Raw genomic sequence first — 19,650 nt, forward strand, 5'->3', positions numbered from 1 at the left:
TTAAGATACTACATTCCATTAATCATCTCCATAGCTCTCTTTATTCCTAAATAGAAAACTCCAAAAGGCTATTTGTAAAGGATACTGATTTATGAGAACTATAAAATGCCTGAGATTTTACCTTACTTGTACGTTAACAAGTTGGCCAATCCCAAGTTCATGAAAGACTATAGAAGGCTCAAGACTTCTGGGTCAAAGACATTGAACAGTTTATCACTCACAGCAATAGTGTAGTGGTCAGAGTATTAACATATTTTGTGCTGGTTCCCTAACCCCAAAGGGCCATGCAAAGGGAGTGAGATGATATCTGACTATGCAGCTGGATGTGTTACAGGAGAGGAGCTCTGAGTTTGGAGAATCTGGATCTTTTATAATGGACAATAAGATGCCTGTCCTTCATTTTGGAGGAAGATGTTAACTCTATTAGACTGGGAAGTAAGCATGCCTGCCCTTTGTTCTGGAGGGAAACACTACCTCTATCTTTCAAAGGTGTTTACTATGCAAAAATCTTTGAAAAGACAATTGAAACAAAGGACAGTTTGTGCTTCACTTATCAAGATGTCAAGAGACTAATGGAGAATTGTGTCCCCAAACTGATAATATATATTGAAAAAGTGTATAATATTTGCTCAGTAAAATATGTACAATCTCCTGAGGGATTACATTGCTGGTCCAGGGAAGTAAAACATCGATGAAGAAGTCACAGTATTTATCTAGATGAGTAATTCAACTGTAATTATTTCGTTAGTTGAGATTTTAAACTTCTGAATTATGTGATAATGTTTTGTTGATTATGAAGAGGATTTTTTCTCTTGACTTTACCCGGAATTATATTATAGTACTATATTCTATTGACTTTGAGAGCTGAAAGATTATAAGATATATTATTATTCCATTTACCACTGAGGGAAATAGTGTCTAATAACTATACATTGCAAAGCTATCATATGCTGTAAACTGCTTGATAATTTTAGAAACATTAAATTAGGGAAAATGTATGTCTTCAAATAAATGAGATGTATTGTCTGCTTTTTCAAACTAGAATAGACACAAAAGGAAGGAAGAGATTTTGTCTATGTTAATTGTCAATATGTGCCAAGTGCCTAAAACAGGGTCTGGCACACAGTAGATATTTAGGAAATATTTGCTGAATTAATATAGGGAAAAACTGTAGGCTCTGCATCCCTCCCCCTTATGTCTCTCCACGCCCCCTAACTCTGTTCTAGAATAGTAATTCTCAACTCTACCTACGTAGAGAATTATCTAGGGAGCTTTAAATGCATTCCAATGCCTGGGACCCATTCAGACTAATTAAATCAGAATTTCTTGAAGCAAGATATAGACACAGGCATGTTGTAAAAGTTGTCTGACTGAGCTATTTGGGAAGCCCAAAAGTTGTCCAGGTGAATCTAATGCGCACTGAGAAGTTCAGGCCCACTGACCCGTGCCACTCTACTAACAACACATACACACGTGGCTGCCACGCATCTCTGCATTGCACCTTCCTCTCCATATGTAGAGATCTGATCACTTGGGAATGAGAGAAAATCTTCTAAAGGAAATCACTGATATTCTCTCAGAATAATAATCCAATATGTTTGTATAATATATCGGTATCACCTCTTTCATTTGATCCTCAAACAGACAGGTGAGGAAGGAAGAGCAAATATTATCATTTCTAATATTAGAATCTGAATCTCGATGATTTACTCAAAAGAAAAGGAAGAATGGGCACATTTTTTCTTCTTTTCTGTTTTATGATTTAAAAAAAAGAAAAATTGTTCTAAGTGATCATTTTTATGTCTATATCCAAACAGCATTTCTTAATCAGTGTGTTAGCACTTGCAAAATGCTAAGAGAAGATCTGATTACTACCATGAGTCATCAATTCATTCAACAAATACTCACTGACTATTGACCTATTTGTTGGGTGTCTATTGCATTCCAGCTGTTATTCTACGCCAGCTGAGCTTCTCCTGGAACTTTTACTCTGCTCAAGCAATCTGTACCTTTCCCCAAGCTCCGCCTCTCACCACCTCACGACCTTCCCTTGTCTACCCTGTTTCAAACCCATACTCTATGTATGGCAAACATCACAAGTATGTATAGTCATATGATTCTACTGTTTGAAAGACAGTATTTTTCTTTTGAACTGCTGTGTCCTACTTCTTCATGCTTTAAATCATGATTCTCTTCTCTTTCTTTCCTCCTATTAGTTTTTATTCAGTGAGCTTGGAACAGACTGAAACATGCAAAGAATAATATCCAACTAACCGCTGGAGAATTAAAGTTTGAGAATGGGGTCAATTTTGGTTTTTGTCTTTCCAGAGAAAGCAAAGTCCTTGTATCTCTAATGCGTTTGAAACCATTTTTCCTCTAGGGGGAAGAGAGTCATTAAACTCTCATTATCATTTTATAAAATTGGGAACATTTGCTAGAATTATAAGAGGGATACTTCCAGCAACAGGGAAATCTACACCTAAATGATCTCATACCCATAAGTGAATGGGACTTAACAATAAACCATTTTTTGGAAACAACTGTAAAAGACTCTTAGAATCAAAAGTCACCGTGAAGAAAATGTAGACAAAATAGGCAGACTGTTTTAATGACCTTTAGGGACAGACTTAATTTCCTCCTGAGGTATTATAACATTATTAAAAAGTTAATGGGTTATCAGCCATCCTTAGAAACCTTTAATCCCAAAGATTTGTATTACCCAGTTAATGTCCTCATTAAAGAACTTAACATTATCCACAGGCATTTAAATTGATATAGAAGTTATACTTTCCTCCTTTGGCTTTCATGTAATTTCTTTTAAAATCTGAATGAGGATGGGAATGGAAAATTCATTATTTCTAAGTAAACATTTAAAACCATTTCATAAACATGTTCTGTTTCATATAACATTTCAGACAGTGGTTCACTTAGACCCTTAATGTGTTCCAACATAATTTTTGGAAATGCTATATATTATCTCCTTCCTAAACAAGTATTTCTTAACACCCTAAATAAGATCTAAGATGACATAGTTGGGTGACCATACATCCATGTTTGCCTAGGACAATATTGGACAATTTAGTCCTGTCCTTTTCTTCATAGCAACTCTAAAAAGCACTTGCAGGAGGTAAGTGTAATAGAAAGAAATGACACATTTAAGCAGGATGCAGCATGAATCCTATCCTTTTCAGTTTGAAGACATTGTTAAATTGTAACTACGGAATATCTGGTCCTTCATGATCGAGTGAGTGGCAGAACCAGGCTTATCACAGGTTTCCTTAAACCTTAATAAACACAGAGTAGATGACAGCTATAGCATCAGGTTTTGCCTTAACCACCTCCACTCACTTCCTCCCACTGCTTACAACTTATTCTCCCCTTAAATATTGCTGGTCAATGCACCACCAACAAAACATGCACTGCTCAGTAGCCAGTGGTGGAGTTACACTCGTAGAAGATTTGTGGTCACTTAGATTTCATTTCAGGTCACCTACTTAGCCTTGGCCAAGTTGGGGGAAGAAACCATTAAGTCAGGATAATTCAACTTCTCTAGTCTAGTTCATTTTTGTCTGTTTCGGTAGATGTTCCAGGATGTATATTTGGTCTGAGAAATCGATAACAGCGGAAGATTCCTCTCTAGAGACAAGAACACATGACCAGACTATGCTCAAAGTAACCCGCCTATTTCGCTTGAACCAGTGTTTGTTTTTTTTTAATGGGGGGAAAAAAAGAAAGTCTAGACTTTTATCATGGCCATCGTCAGAAGACCTCACAGAGTGCAATAAATTCACATGACTCTAAAAAAAAAAATCATCAAATATTGTAAGTTTTTTCATTTACTGACTTTTCTGATTTACTTTTAACAGCAAACTCAAATCCAGAATGAATTATTATACTATTCAAGCAAAAACCACACATTACTTTGAAATAGACAAACAATTATTACTAATAAGAAAATAAACTACTGTCAAAAATAATTTGTTTATTACTACCAAGTTATTCAGGGCTTTCTGGAAATCATTTTTTTGGAGACCATCTGGGCCCCAAAAGACCAAAAATGCCTCATATTATCCTTAAATATTTATATATACTAGGATTTCCCTGGTGGCTAAGTGGTAAAGAATCTGCCTGCCAATGGAGGGGACACAAGTTTGATTCCTAGTCTGGGAAGATTCTACATGTTGCAGGGCAACAAAGCCCTTGTGCCACAACAACTTATCCTGCTCTTTAGAGCCTGCGAGCTACAACTACTGAGCCTGTGTGCTGAAAATACTGACTCCCCCATGCCCTAGAGCTCATGCTCTGCAACAAGAGAAGCCACTGCAATGAGAAGCCTGTTCACCACAGCGAAAGCCCTTGTGCAGCACCAAAGACCCAGCACAAATATGAAATAACAAATACAATTTTTAAAAATATATTTATACATACTAGCTTTTCTTGTAACAATAGCTAATTCATATAAGACCTCCTGGGTCCATTCATGGTTCTAAACACTCTTCAAGCATCTACTCATTTAATCGTCCTAATAATCCTGGGCAGCATATAACATATATTACTGCCTTTACAAATGAGGAAACTGAGATGTGGAGAAGTTTACTCACATGGCTAGTCAGTAGCAGCCTGTGATGTGCTCACCACACCACCCTGCTCTCTTTATAATACAATATATGATTAGTCGCTCAATTGTGTCTGACTCTTTTGTGACCCAATGGACTGTAGCCCGCCAGGCTCCTCTGTCCATGGGATTTCCCAGGCAAGAATACTAGAGTGGGTTGCCATTTCTTTTTCCAATAATATAGCATTTCTTTATTTAAAAGCTTTTGAAGAAAAGTAGTATATCTGTTTTGCTTTCTTTTTGCCAATATCTCATGTTTTTCTTTGTGTGAAGGACATGGTGACCCACTCCAGTATTCTTGCCTGGAGAATCTCATGGATAGAGGAGTCTGGTGGGCTGCTGTCCATGAGATTGCACAGAGTCAGCTACAGCTGAAGCGACTTAGCCTGCATACATGCGTTGGAGAAGGAAATGGTGACCCACTCCACTATTCTTGCCTGGAGACTCCCAGGGACAGAGGAGCCTGGTGGGCCGTCTATGGGGGTCACACAGAATCAGACATGACTGAAGTGACTTAGCAGCAGCATGTCCTTCTTTATGTACTGTAAGCAATCAAGAAGAGATAATAAATAGTAATCATGTTTCAGATAAATGAAAAAACCAATATTCCACAAAGACGTGCTTTGAGCAAGGTAAATATTTGTTGACTCTTTCTAATAAAGACTATGCCAATATTTCCTAAAAATAGTAAATATTATTAAGTTACTTCCTAATTCTTTAGTCTGATAAAATTCAATAAAAACTAAACATCTTTCCCAAGTAAAATTATTTAACTGCCACTTCAAGTATCTAATACATGAATACCAAATATATATTCTGAATCACTTTTTTAAAGCTTCCGATTTTTCCTTTACAGTAGCTAAAATACTGTGCTGGGCTGAATAATTAAATCATGCCCCGCCCCCCACCAAATTCATATTTACCTAGACTCTCAGAATATGGTCTTATTTGGTCATTTGCAAATAGTCTTTGCAGATATAAATAAATAAGATGAAGTCATACTACATTAGTAGATTAGATTTATCCTTATAAGAAGGAGGCAGAGACAACACAGGGGAAACACCATGTAATGGCAGAGGTAGATTGTGTACTGATGCATCTATAAGCTAAGAAAGGCCAAGGATTGCCAGAGGGAGAAGCCCGGAGGGAAGAACAGAACAGATTCTCCCTCAGACCCTAAAAAAAGAACCAACCTTGCAGACACTTTGATTTCCAACTTTTAGCCTCTAAAACTGTGAAAGAATAAATTTCTGTTGTTTTAAGCCACTCAGTTTGTGGTAATTGGTTACGACAGCCCGAAGTAACTAATATAGACACTACATTACATTTTAGTATTTGCTCATGCTTAGATAGAAATTCTCTGTTGCCTCAATTGTTGAGACATGAGCAAGAAAAACTATTTCATAAATGTCACTGTTTTTATTTCTGTTGTAAACATACATGGTCTTTATTTATCTAAAATGATCACTTTTTAAGCAGTATTTAAATATCTTATTTAAGTTTTTGAATAAGCTTAATTTCTGCCAGTTAATTATTTGTTGCTATGCAGTGATTTGAGTACTATATTTTCACTATTAATACTAACAATAGATTGTGTCATTCCTGCTTAACAGAAAAAGTTTTGGGCTTCTCATACCGTACAATTCATTCACTAGAACCTACAGTCAAAAGCCAGTCAGACCTACCCAAGTTTTCAAAATGATGACCTTTCCTTCCTGATTTTTTATAAAGGTAATACAAGAGCTTTTGAAATAATTTCAAAAGCTACATTTAATCCATTTATTCATTAAATGTTAAATTATTAAATAATAAATTTGCTGATTATTTTACTGAATTGTCAAAAAATTGCTCAAGTCAGTTCTAAATATATGAAGCCTTTGGTAATTATACAAAACTATTTGTTTTATTTACTCACACAAGTCTCATAAATATTTTCAGCTTGAAATAATGAAAAGAAAAAGTATTGATATTTAGGTTTTGCTTCTGATACCACTTAGCAACTGCATTAAATTCTGAAAATATAAGTTAAATATTCTTAAAAATAATGACAATGATAATTGTAACCTAGAACTACTGACTTTTTTTCTTATTTTAGCAATTTCTTGACTTTCTAAGAAATACCACTTAAGAGACTAACTGCATTTCCAAGCAACAGGGAGAAATACATGCTTTTTCAACTGGTAGAAAAATAATATTTACAGTTGGAATTTTTTTCAAATTTTTCATTTGGGTTTTGTGTGCTTGGAGCACTAGAAAACTTACTTGCTGCTGGTATCACTTATAGATTTAAAGACATACAGGTACTGTATTCCTGGAGAAATAACACAGAGAAATTCATGGGAGAAGAGTCTGAGATGAAAGTATAACTAGTTCTTTATTCTAAATATAAACTGCTGCTGCTGCTAAGTCTGTTCAGTCGTGTCCAACTCTGTGCGACCCCAGAGACAGCAGCCCACCAGGCTCCCCCATCCCCGGGATTCTCCAGGCAAGAACACTGGAGTGGGTTGCCATTTCCTTCTCCAATGCATGAAAGTGAAAAGTGAAAGCGAAGTTGCTCAGTTGTGTCCGACTCCTAAGGACCCCATGGACTGCAGCCAACCAGGCTCCTCCGTCGATAGGATTTTCCAGGCAAGAGTACTGGAGCGGGTTGCCATTGCCTTCTCCGACTGTTCACTGATTTTTTATATGTAAAGTGAAAGTGAAAGTCGCTCAGTCATGTCCGACTCTTTGCAACCCCATGGACTGTTCATGGAATTCTCCAGGCCAGAATACTGGAGTGGGTAGCCTTTCCCTTCTCCAGGGAATCTTCCCAACACAGGGATTGAACCCAGGTCTCCTACATTGCAGGTGGATTCCTTAGCAACTGAGCTGTCAGGGAAGCATGTAAAGGAAGTATTAAAGTGGTAGTATAGTAACTGAATGATTTGCCCTCAAATTGTGAGCTGGTGACAATCCTAAAGGAAATCACTCCTGAATATTCATTGAAAGGACTGATGCTGAAGCTGAAACTCCAATACTTTGGCCACCTGATGCAAAGAACTGACTCATTGGAAAAGACCCTTATACTGGGAAAGATTGAAGGCAGGAGGAGAAGGGGATGACAGAGGATGAGATGGTTGGATGGCATCACTGACTCAGTGGACATTAGTTTGAGCAAGCTCTGGGAGTTGGTGAAGGACAGGAAAGACTGGTGTGCTGCAGTCCAAGGGGTGGCAAAGAGTTGGACACGACTGAGAGACTGAACTAAACTGACACCCCTATGTGAAAAAGTTTTGCTTTCTAAAAATTTTGTCTCAAAATCTTAATTTCTCCCCTCTCCACACCTTTATTTCCAAATATCTGGACAAAGGCATGAATGAATAAATTTTAAAAGCAGGCAATACAACAACAAAACTAAATGAAGAACAATTATTGAAATCAATATGGATGAATGTTAGGTATATAACATTCAACTGAAAAGCATCTCAAAAAACTAGAATGTGCAACCATGCTAATAAACCTCGAAATAAGTAGAATCCAAAATCACCATTTACAGATTTGTAATTCACAGCAATAAGATTTTTTTAAAGGCAAAATAGTGACAGTTAGTTAGTTAAGTCGCTCAGTCGTGTCCGACTCTTTGCGACCCCATGGACTGTAGCCCACCAGGCTCCTCCGTCCATGGGATTCTCCAGGCAAGAATACTGGAGTGGGTTGCCATTTCCTTCTCCAGGGGATCTTCCTGACCCAGGGATACATGTTCAAAAAAAACTGTGAACTGGGGAATATACAAAAGTAAATGCAGTTCCTCTTAATTCATCAATTCTATATATGAACGGGACTGCTAAAAAACCTCTTCAGAAGAATTCCATAACCAGAAGAGCCTGGCAGTTTACAGTCCATATGGTTGCAAAGAGTTGGACATGACTGAAGCAGCTTAACACACATGCAAAAAAGACTGTATGGTCAAAACAGACTCTGGGATATACACAAAATTAATGCTACACTGTGAAGTTTTATCGTATATATTTACTAATGTCTATGGCCATCTTAAATGGCCATTGAGAATTCTATATTAAATAAGGAAACTCTCTCGAACATAGACATTATATAAAAATGTGTAGAAAAATTAGTACTGATCTCTGACCATAGGTTGTTTGTTTTCCTCAACTACCTAAAAGCAAGAAAGTATGACATTAACAATCCTTTCAGAAGTCAGTTCTTAGATTAATTTAAATTTTGTCTTATTTGTTACTCTTATGATATCACATTTTAAAAAATAATAAAAGGTCAAGAAAGCAGACCAGTAGTCAGTGGCCAGGTGATCCTTCACACTGAAAGCTGGCTCACAGAGTCTTGGCTCTACCAGGCTACCAGGTAAGGAGAATAGGTGGTAGGGTGGAGAGGAAGGAGCCCACAGCCAAGCTTGCCTATGAAGAGGAAGCATGTGTTAATTCAGGAGCTGAGAACAATTCAAGAGCTGAGAATGGGAAAATGTCAAAAGGATTAAAACCCATATATGTCCCCACTGTGGTATGTGCATATGCACAGGTATTTATTAGTTCAGATGTCTATCCTCAAAACCAAGAATATTTAAAGATGTGGAACAGAAGGAGTAAAAAGCAGAAGAAAGGAATTGGAATCATGGTCTCCGTTCCACTAGCTCTGACATTGCAGCCAAGGCACTATGATGAAGCAGAATAGAAGAGGCTCCCAAGGATTGTTAAAATCCACTCCAAAGCAGGGGTGCCAGACAAAGTTATTAACCCATTTAAGAAATCAGGTTCAGCAATCTATTGGGATGAAAGTACTACTCCTAGACTTTGCAAAGGGTCAGAATCTTTGAACTTTAATGTCAGTTTTTTTTTTTTAATTTTAATTCTACTCACAGCTAAAGGCAAACAAGGAGAGTAGACTTTAGGCAAATTGGTCAGCCCTCTCTTTCTCCTTCTCTAGCCTTGAGGCACCAGCATTCTCTGGCTCTTCACACAGCAGCATCTCAACTCCAGATCACCAATATTCAGTGATACACATATGGTTACCTGAAATTTAGGAGGTGGATAGTCTACTTCATCCAGACAGAACCCTGTACTAAACCACTCATGCCTCATTGAGGACATGAAGCCTTCAAGTCCTCCTTCAGTTAAGGACATTTCAAATATTAGTAATTTAATTAGCAAAAAAAAGAAGAAGAACAAAATAAGAAAGGAAAAGAACAAATGAACAGTACCTGGTATAGTTCATTCAAGTTACAGAAAATCTGTGAGCTTTTGGACACAGATGCCTCTGTAATGGGCTGTCCTGCTGTGTAACCAACTGACAGAATAGAAAAGTCAGGAGTGTACATTCATGTTAAATTCAAGTGCATTTTCTTTCTATTTATTTTTGGCTGTGCTGGGTCTTTGCGGCTACGCACAGGCTTTTCATTAGTTATGGAGATCAAGGGTTACTCTTTCTTCTGGTGCACGGGGCTTCTCATTGAGTGGCTTTTCTTGTTGCAAAGCACCAGTTCTAGGCACAAAGGCTTCAGTAGTTGCAGTATGTGGGCTCAGTAGCTGTGGCACAAGAGCCTAGTTACCTGGAGGCATCTGGGATCCTCCCTGAACAGGGATTGAACAGGTGTCCCCTGCACTGGCAGGCAGACTGCCCCCAACCACTGGGCCACCAGGGAAGCCCCTCAAGTGCCTTTTCAAAATGAGAAACCAAGATATCATTTTGCAGTCCTTTTCTGCCTGTTCCCTGGCAGATACAATTTATCATCTTCAGGGTCAACACTGATGTTTCTTCCCTTTCTAAAATGTAGGCTATAAAATGCTAATTTTCCTTCCAATTCAGTTTCATTCTTATTAAGCATGGTTTGTGGTTTTTCCAGTAGTCATGTATGGATGTGAGAGTTGGACTATAAAGAAAGCTGAGAGCTGAAGAACTAATGCTTTTGAACTGTGGTGTTGGAGAAGACTCTTGAGAGTCCCTTGGACTGCAAGGAGATCCAACCAGTCCATCCTAAAGGAGATCAGTCTTGGGTGTTCATTGGAAGGACTGATGTTGAAGCTGAAACTCCAATATTTTGGCTACCTGATGTGAAGGGCTGACTCATTTGAAAAGACTCTGATGTTGGGAAAGATTGAAGGCAGCAGGAGAAGGGGATGACAGAGGATGAGATGGTTAGATGGCATCACCGACTCAATGGACACGAGTTTGGGTAAACTCCGGGAGTTGGTGATGGACAGGGAGGCCTGGCATGCTGCGGTTCAGACACGACTGAGTGACTGAAATGAACTGTGCTCTTTAGCCACCTTAGTAATTTTGTGGCACTTTAAATAACCTATTGCTCCAGTTGCTGGAAGAAGTCATGGGGAGGATGTGGTCATGTTTGACCTGGAAGCTGGACCAGAAATGGGTGGCTCCTCACCCTCTCAGGGTCCTCAGAGTGTACCTTCTACACATCGTTCCCGCAGGAGACGATAGTTTCCAGGAGGTGGCTTTGAGAAAGCAATGTGGTGTTGAGACCACGTGGACTGAAAACTTGATTGAACCCAGTTCAGGCCTCTGTATAAACCGTTAAGTTTCTGGCAGGCGGGTGCGGAGATCTACTTGCCGTGCAGTCATGGAAGACAAGCCTCCTGTGTAAGTTTCCTTGCTCATCAAAGCTGCCACCTGTCAATCTGGAGTGGTTGGCATCTTTCTTCCATCGCTCCCTGACCTTCTGTGTACAGGGGCTGGTTTCAGATTTTATCTTGTGGGTCGGAGGGGGATTCCCAGAATTGTGAACCAACACCTGCTTTTCTCTCAAGATTAGCAATATGTTTGACAACTTTCACAATCTAAACACTGACCTGGAGATTTCAATGTATTGTGTGTAAAGAACCCATACCCTAATTTAGCTGTGAAATTTTTATCAGAGTGGCGATGTTTTCCTCCTTGTCTTGGAGAAATTTCTGGTCTTGACTTGAACACACATTAGGTTGAACAGCACATGTTAGTTAGTGCATTAGGTTCCGTTGCCCAAGCTGTGGATTAAAAGCAGGACTGATTGGCTGAGACAACCACTGTCTACTCCCTCCACTCTGGCAGCCTGTGCCCAAAATAACAGAAGTGAGAAGCTGAACAAGTAGATGTATTGCCTTGTGAGTTGTTTCTTAGTATTCACTTACATTTTGTGTGTTTTATAATTCTATATATATAGCATATTTTTCCATGTCTCTGAAGCTTTAGGAAGTGCCCTAGTGAGCATGTGAATAAACTCTGCTTAGTCAGCCATGTCCCCAGATGCTCTGGACCCCTTGGAAGTGACTGAATGTTGGGGAATTCAACTCAAACTGTTTGTGTGGCCATGCCCTTCCATTGAGACTGCTTGTACACCTTTTCTTTTCCCTAGAATAATCGTCTCATTTTTCCTCATATACTGTCAGTTTTCCATAAGGCAAATTCATAGAAGTGGTTTATTGGTTATTTTAAAGTAAGGATGTGGATGGGACAGATCAACCTGGATCACCACTCAATTGTCTTTGGCCAGAACAACTGCTTAATTTATTCTTCTTCCTCCAGACAGAGTATCTCAAATTACTGAGGATTAAAGGGTTCATACTGTTTTTTAGATCCTTGGATGGTTCATATATTGAAAGCTCTGCTAAGACTTAGCTACCACATTACATCATTCAAGAAAAAAGATCATTAATTTGGGTATAGTCTTCTGGCCTCTAAACTCAGAAATAGTTTAGGGCTTCCATGTCCAGTCTCTGTCTTAATGAGTCTTACAGGTAGAGGGAGAGAAACTTAGTCATTGGGTTCCTCAGATGAGGACTCAGTGATCCCAACCACAGCATGAAATTTTCTGTGATCATTCCCATTTTATGAGTGGGAAGTGGAAATACAGAGATCAAGAAACTTGTCCAACTCCAGAAAGCTTGAGAGTGGTGCATGCTGCGGTCAAATTCCCATCTGTCTTCTTGCTGCATGGCATTTACAAGCATTAAGCATCTGGTTATATTCTCCCCAAGTGTTTTAACTATGATTCTCTCACCATTATAGCAAGATACTGAGTCATGACCAACACTGTCATGAAATATTGATGAAATCAAGTAGAAGAGACAGGGGCTTCCCAGGTGGTGCTAGTGGTAAAGACGCTGCCTACAAATGCAGGAGATGCCAGAGACATGGTTTTGATCCCTGGGTTGGGAAGATCCCCTGGAGGAGGCTATGGCAACCCACTCCAGTATTCTTGCCTGGAGAATCCCTGGACAGAGAAGCCTGGCAGGCTATGGTCCACTGGGTCAGAAAGAATCCGACACGACTGAAGCGACTTAGCATTAGGAGAGACATGAGCTGTTTCTTGAAACTTTTGTTTCATTTACCTAATATAAACACACATATTCATGCACACTGTTTTGTGATATAAAGTGTGTTTATTTCTTCCTGTGATCCTACTCAGAAATGAAACTAATTAAACTGCCAAACTCCTCTCCTTTTGGGATTTTTTTTATTCTATAAAAATCCCACTTTATGGGTTTGAGAAACATTGTTTTGAGGCAAAGCAATTGCATTGCAAGTGTTTTTCTCCACGAGCAAGAGATTAATAGAGCTATTCACTTGTGCAATGCCCCACTGTAATATTCTAAAATTCCTCAGTGTGAATCTGAAAAAGATAGCTAAGCCTTACTATTACAATATTTATAATTCACTTTAAAATACTTCTGCATAGACTATGTGGTGAGCTTATATATGTGGATATATGCTGGCAGTACCCTAACTATGAATGTACATCTCAGAAATGGTAGATCTGCCCTTGAAAGAATCTAATCAGTGACTTCCGACCCTGCCTATATGTTAAACTCTGAGACTTTTATAAAGAATTTAATAGATATAATATTTTGTTTATACAATTATCATACAATAAGGTTGACCTTTTCCTTTGTTGCTGTTGTACAGTTTTATGTGTTATATATGTACAGATTCATATAAAGCTCTCACAATCAGAACACAGATTTTCACCATCCAAAACCCTCCCTTGTATGTATTACACCCTTTATGAGTCGCACCTCCCTGCCAATCTTGATTTGGCGAGAGATTTTTTTTAAAGTACCAATGCCTAGGCTCTGCCCTCAGTGTTTCTGATTAAATTAGACAGGTTAGTATTGGAAATTATTTTTTTAAGTTTCTTTGGTGGCTCGAATGTGCTTCCAGGCTGAAAAGCTGGTGCTCTTACCTGGGCCCAAGTCCAGAGGCTGCTGTTAAAAGATCTTCTACTCCCTTCAGCTCAATGTATTTAGTTACATAGGACCATGGATATTAAAGACTTTTTTTTTCATTGTAGAAATGAATGCTGCTCAAAACATGAGTATGAGCTGGAGGCAGTCTTGCACAGGCACCTTCCCTGCCCACTGGGGGAGCCCAGCATCTATTGCAGAAGGCTATGGGCTACATAAGGGAAGATTGTCAGGCAGGATCTGACCAGACATTTAGCCGAATTCTGTCTGTAGAATATTACAGGATCATGAGCAAATCCTTTAAGCCTCATGCCTGTCTAGAGTGCCTAAAAGGATAGATATCTGAGACTTCCTAAAAGTTTGTAGTCTGTTTCTGCTTACCTGTAAATGTTTGCTTTGCAAATTTAGTCTTGAGACTTGTTTTCATTGTAATTTACCATCAAATAGAGCAGGAGACCCAGGTTCGATCCCTGGGTTGGGAAGATCCTCTGGAGAAGGAAATGGCAACCCACTCCAGTACTCTTGCCTGGAAAATCCCATGGACAGAGGAGCGTTGCAGGCTACAGTCCATGGGTCGCAAAGAGTCGGACACGACTGAGCGACTTCACTAACTCAGAGGGTAGCTCAGATGGTAAAGAATCCATTTATATTGCTGGAAACCCCAGTTCGATCCCTGGATTGGGAAGATCTCCTGGAGACGGGAATGGCTATCCACTCCAGTAGTCTTGCGTTTCCCTGGTGGCTCAGACAATAAAGAATCCACCTGCAATGTAGAATACTTGGTTCCATCCCTGGGTTGGGAAAATATATTTTGGGCTTCCCAGATGGCTCTAGTGGTAAAGAAGCTGCCTGCCAATGCAGGAGACATGAGAGACATGGGTTTGATCCTAGGGTCAGGAGGATTTCCTGGAGAAGGGAATGGCAACCCACTTCAGTATTCTTGCCTGGAGAATTCCATGGACAGAGGAGCTTGACGAGCTACAGTCCATAGTGTCACAAAGGGTCGGACATGACTAAAGCAACTTAGCAGGCATGTACAGAGTGATATTGGGGGAAAACATAACCCTTTCAAGCTTCTAACTTATAAAGCAGTAGTTCTCAGTCTTAGCTGTATATTAGAAACAACTGGGGAAATTTTTAAATCCTGACGCCCAGGCTATAGCCTAGTACAAGTAATTCAGAGTCTTTGGGAGTAGGACCCAGGTTATCACTACTTTTGAAATTCCTCAGATGTGTAGCCAAGGCTGAGAACCACTGTAAAGAGGCTACTGCTATCTGGCACAAATAATCTAATAATTTTGGACAAATAAATTGGCTTAAATCTTTCAGCTAATTAAGCTGAACTTCATTTTCCCTCACCTGCACATCTGGCCCTGGCAACTGGCTGGTGGCTCAGTTACACTGTGCTGCTACGCATCACCACTGGCCTCTCCACTTAGAGCCATAAGTATTCTTAGAAGATGTATTAATTAGCTTCAGTTGTGTAACCAGTTACTCTAAAACCTAAACAATAAACATTTATTATCTCATAGTTCCTGTGGGCTAGGCATCTAGGAATGACTTATATAGGCAGTTCTGGGTCAGGGTTTCTAATGAAATTACAGTCAAGTTATAGTCTGAAGGCTTAATGGGGCCAAATGGTCCACTCTAAAATCACTCATGTGTCTGTTGGTGGGAGGCCTCAGTTCCTCACTGGTTGTTGCCCAGAGGCCTCAATTTCTTGCCACATGGATGTAGGTCTCAACATAAGGCTGTTTGACAGGGTAGCTGGCTTCCAAGAGACAGCACAAGAGGAAGCTATATTGTCTTTTTGACCTAATTTCTGAGTCACACCATCACCCCTTTTAATTTTGTTAGAAGCCAGTAACTAAGTCCAGCTCACACTCAAAGGAAGGGAAATTAGACTCCACCTCTTGAAGGAAGATTATCAAAGATAATCTTTCATGGCCAAATCTTAAAACCACCTCAGAAGATAATTGGATAGGGCCATTGTTGTTCAGTTGCCTAGTCATGCCCTGTTCTTTGCAACCCCATGGACTGCAGCATGCCAGGCCTCATGTCCCTCACCATCTCCTGAAGTTTGCCCAAGTTCATGTCCACTGGTGATACCGTCCAGCCATCTCATCCTCTGATGCCCTCTTCTCCTTGCACCCTCAGTCATTCCCAGCATCAGGGACTCAATCAGCTGTTCACATCAGATGACCAAAATGCTGGAACTTCAGCTTCAGCATCAGTTGTTCCAACAAGTACCAGGGTTGATTTCTCTTAAGATTGACTGGTGTGATCTCCTTGCTTTCTCCAGCACCGCAGTTTGAAGGCATCAATTCTTTGGTGTTCTGCATTCTTTATGGTCCAGCTCTCATAACCATACATGACCCCTAGGAAGACCATACCTTTGACTATACTGACCTTTGTTGTCTCTGCTTTTCAACATACTGTATAGGTTTAAGGAAACATAAAATGTGCTTGCATTACTTTTATGGAAGAAAATGTCTATTTCTATTAGGATTCATCAGCTTAACAGCAATCAGACACCTACAGCACTCAAAAAACTCAGTTGAGATCACAAATTGCATGATTTTTAATACTTTAATGGGAGCCATGGAAGCTGGTTTCCCTACTTTCAGTCTTTAGAAGGAGAAAGAATACACCAGACCAAGGAAGTCATCTCATCATATTCAAACCCCTGTTTTCCAATGTCTTTAAAAGACATGTACTTTACGGGGAACGCTATGCATGTGTTAACAGATAAACAGAAATGACGTTTAATTTCAAGCTCCATTAGTAAGATACAGGGAATGGTGAGAACAAGGTCAGCCGAGATGGTAAAGGACAAAACTATTTCATTTCCAGTTACTTAAAACAGTGTACAAATGCAGCAGCTAGGATAATGTTGGGTGCTTGCCAACTCAAAATAGAAGAAAGGATTGTAGGAAAGAACTGGAAAGCCTTGATACCTAAAGATCTTAAAATGCTCTATTTTCTGTTGAAATAATTATTTTTACAGCAAACATTTGGATCATTTAAACTAGATAGCTATCATCTGTGGGCTGAATCTGGCTTGTTGTCTGTTTATGAAAATAAAGTTTTATTGGAACACAGCCATGCTCATTCCTTTACACATTGCCCCTGGCTGTTTTCACAATACAGTGGCAGAGTTAAGTAGTTTCAAAAGAGGTTCTATGGCCCACAGGGTCAAAAGATTTACTATTTGGCCCTTTACAGATAAAGTTTGCCAGTCTTTGATACAGACTAAAGTTGAGAATATATAAGTATTCTTAACTTCATTACAATAATATCAAAGTTTTTGTGATGAATTCTCTGGGCTTAAAGACAGATCCAAGAGAAAAACATGATGATCAAGAGATTGGCAAAAAGCAGGGCCACTATTTATTAAAACTTGCTACATTTAGGGCAATATGACTAGAAGTTAATGGGAGTATTTCCTCTCGTTACATAAATTAAAATATAATGTGAAAGTCAGTTAATGCTGCTGCTGCTGCTGCTAAGTCACTTCAGTCGTGTCCGACTCTGTGCGACCCCCATAGACGGCAGCCCACCAGGCTTCCCCATCCCTGAGATTCTCCAGGCAAGAACACTGGAGTGGGTTGCCATTTCCTCCTCCAATGCATGAAAGTGAAAAGTGAAAGTGAAGTGGCTCAGTCGTGTCCTACTCTTAGCGACCCTATGGACTGTAGCCCACCAGGCTCCTCCGTCCATGGGATTTTCCAGGCAAGAGTACTGGAGTGGGGTGCCATTGCCTTCTCCGAAGTCAGTCAATATTCTTCAGTATATAATTGATTTTTAAAAAAAGACTCTTAAACTAGTTCAATGGGACAAAAGGGAGAGAAACCTTGGAAAATAAAGTCAGAACCTGGGAATCTGAGCACCGTTCTCTTTCTTTGTGACTCTGTCTCTCTCCCATTTTCACCTTCCCTCTGCTCCTCCACTCCTGCCCCAATCCTATCCTTCTCTGTTTTGACTTCATTTCTTCTGCTTCAACTGAGTTTTCTCCATGTCATAAAGAAGCGTGAATTCTGGAAGCTCCACATGGATGATTTTGTCATCACTAGAGCAGCCAAAAGAACATTTCTCCTATCTAGCCTCAGTATAGAAATCAGAAGTAGAGAATCAGTATAGAGACAGAAGATGAAGTCCAATGATTGGTTTGGAGCCTACTCTAGCAGTTACAGGGTTAAGCCTTTCTGCAGATGAAGAACAAAAGAAATGGTGTGGAGACAAAAGGGCAACCAGTGGATGGATACACAGCCGACTCCATCATATCAGCTGGGCCTCCTACAATAGTTCGTGACAAGACCCAGGGAAATTCGAAGAGGATACTGCATCTGTTTTTTTGCTTAGGCGTGGCTGTTATAAATTGAAATTATTTAATATATTCTGATTTGAAAACAACTCTAGGTTTCACAGCTTCATTCACTCATTTCTCAAGACATTCTTTATTCTTCATGTTACAATTGATGCTTCATAGAAGACAGACATGGAGAAGGCAATGGCACCGCACTCCAGTACTCTTGCCTGGAAAATCCCATGGACAGAGGAGCCTGGTAGGCTGCAGTCCATGAGGTCATTGAGAGTCGGACATGACTGAGCAACTTCACTTTCACTTTTCACTTTCATTCATTGGAGAAGGAAATGGCAACCCACTCCAGTGTTCTTGCCTGGAGAATCCCGGGGATGGGGGAGCCTGGTGGGCTGCCATCTATGTGGTCGCACAGAGTCGGACACGACTGAAGTGACTTAGCAGCAGCAGCAGCAGAAGACAGACGTACAGTGTTACATCTTCCTTTGACCATATCTTTCTCAGGTCAAGTAATTGAAATTTTTTGGTTCTTTCTCAAGACCCTATGCCTGTGACTTCTTGCTTTTTACTACTGTTACATTTATTTTTGCAAAATTTAAAACACACCTTAATCTATGAAACTCAGAATGAGACACTGGATAAAGATCCATACAACCCTGGCTGTATGTAGAATTAACAGTGGAATCAGATTCACCTGCAAAGACTTCCTAGCTCTGCCATTTACTTGTATGATTTTGAAATAATCAATATTCTCATTTTACAGGTAAGGATTTTGAGATTTCATTTAGTAAATATATATTGAAGATCTTAGTGCTTGGGTTGCAACAGTGAACAAGCAAAATAAGGTCTCCACCTTCACAGAACATTTATGTCACAGAATGCACAGACTTGTTGATAGTCTATTTCCATGTTCTGTGGGAGGTACCATGATATGAAACACAGGGTGCTGTAGGGAGACAGGGAAAATATATTCAACCTAGACAGGGGTGGGATGAGAGGTAGACACTTCTCAAAATTGGTGTTAAGGTGAGACTTCAGCAATGAGCCAGGTAAAGGAGAGGAAAGCAAACTGATTGAATAGTGTTTGGTGGGGGGAGAGCAAATTTATCATGCTACAAGAGAGCACAATGATTTAAAGGAACTGAACATTAGTCAGGTATTAGTCAGGAATCTTCAGGTGGCAAGTGACAGAAATCAATTTCCAACTAGCTCAACTGAAAAAGTAGAATTTATTGGCTCATTAATCAATCTGTGGGTGGACTTGCCCAATATCAGGGATGGCAGGATAAACGGACTGAAAAATTGTCACAGCTCTTTTCTTCCCTCCCTCTGCCTTTTGCTTCTCTTTGCAGGTTAGGTTTGTTCTCTACCTCTGTAGACTATTTTCTCCACACAAGTGAGAAAACAGACATCAGCTGATGTGAATTTACAAATGGTAGCTTTGCTATTGGAAGGAAAGAGAGATGCTATTTTCCATTTGCTCAAGCCTGCAAAAATGTCAGTAATTGTGCAGAGTCTGAGATTCACCT

Source organism: Oryx dammah, unplaced genomic scaffold (assembly GCF_014754425.2).
Source record: "Oryx dammah isolate SB20612 unplaced genomic scaffold, SCBI_Odam_1.1 HiC_scaffold_2, whole genome shotgun sequence".
NCBI lineage: Eukaryota > Metazoa > Chordata > Mammalia > Artiodactyla > Bovidae > Oryx > Oryx dammah.